Below are 1,632 nucleotides of genomic sequence, written 5' to 3'. Positions count from 1 at the left end.
CAGTGTGTCCACTGTGGTTTCTTTCTCTGTTGGTTGGAGGAACCTGAGCTGTGAAGAGGGGAGGAGGTGTAAAAAGGAAAAAAGGGAAAGAGAGAAGAGTGGGATGAGGATGATTAAACAGGAGGAGGAGAAGGAAGGAAAGAAGAGTAGAGTGTCTGGTTTGCTGAGGTCATGGAAACTTTCCCTTGTTTCCCTCAGGGAGAAGGCGCGGGGGGGGGGGGGGGGGCATAGAGGGAGAAAAGGGGGATTGATTGAGAGAAAGAGATAAAAAAGCGTGAGAAAGAGATATAAAAATAGAAATAGATAGGGAATTGATGAGTTGAGATGATGGGAGAGATAGAACGATAGAATGGAATAGAAAGAGGAGAGATTCAGAGACGGAGCAAGTGAGGGAGAAAGATAGACAGATAAAACCATGTGTGTGTGTGTGTGTGTGTGTGTGTGTGTGTGTGTGTACACATTTATATTCCAAGTCTCTTTCTCTCACTTTCTTTCTCTCCTTCTCTCTCTATCCTACAGTGTCTCTATCTAACTATTTCTTCCTCTCATTCTCCATCTATCTCTCCCTCTCTCTCTGTCCCTTCTCTCTCAATACATCTATCTTCTTCACTCTTCCCCCTCCTCTCTCTCTCTCTCTCCTTTTTCTCTCTCTCTCTCTCTATTTCTATGTAAACACATTTCATACAAGAACAATGGTTATAGCATTGTTGAAGGTTAGCAGGTGGCCCTGGGGCTGCATAGGGCTGCCGGTGGAGGCGGAGGGGGGAGTGGAAGCGAGCTGTACCCAGAGAGTGATACCTCTTGGCTGGGCTTCCTCTCATTCTTCTCCCCCCTCCCTGTCCCAGCGCTCCATCTTCCTGCTGCCGCGGCCAGAGATGGAGACAAAAGAGACGCTGCCGCCGCTGGCATCCTCCTCTACAGGGGTCGTTTTACGCATGCACAGGCACACACACACACACACACACACACAAACAGATACAGAAAACACACACACAAATACATACAGACACACACACACACACACACACACACACACACACACACACACACACACACACACCACTTAAAAGGAAGACATAGAGACAGACACTCACACACACACATACACTTAGAAGGAACAAAGACACACAAGGCTAAGGCCAAGGGTATAGACACACCCTTACATACAAAAATACACCAATACTCAGAAAAGTCAGGGCCATTGATGCGCCCTCACAGCACACGCACACACACACTCTCTCTCTCTCTCTCTCAAACACACACACACACACACTCACAAACAAACAGTGAGTGTGTGTGCACTTGTGTGTGAGAGAGCTGAGTTGGGCAGTTTGAGTGAGGTGAGGATCACATTCAAGCCCATCAGCACAGAGGCAGCAGGTGCCTCTCCACTGCACCCAGATCTCCACCCCCTCCCCACATACACACACACACACACACACACACACATACACACAGACATACACCGACTCTGTCGTCTCTCCCCCTCCCCACCCTACGTAAATCAGGCCTCTGACTTGGTAGTAGCCCTCTACTGCGGGGCCTGTTGCCGTCACAGCACCTCTGATCCACTGCACCCTATTTGGCTATGTGTGAGTGTGTGTGTGTGTGTGTGTATGTGTGTGTGTATGA

The sequence above is a fragment of the Alosa pseudoharengus genome, unplaced genomic scaffold (assembly GCF_046254945.1).
Source record: "Alosa pseudoharengus isolate Yale_2024_CS ecotype anadromous, Long Island Sound unplaced genomic scaffold, YU_APseudo_1.1 YU_APseudo_1.1_scf_20, whole genome shotgun sequence".
NCBI lineage: Eukaryota > Metazoa > Chordata > Actinopteri > Clupeiformes > Clupeidae > Alosa > Alosa pseudoharengus.
Note: the sequence above shows the minus strand (reverse complement) of the source record.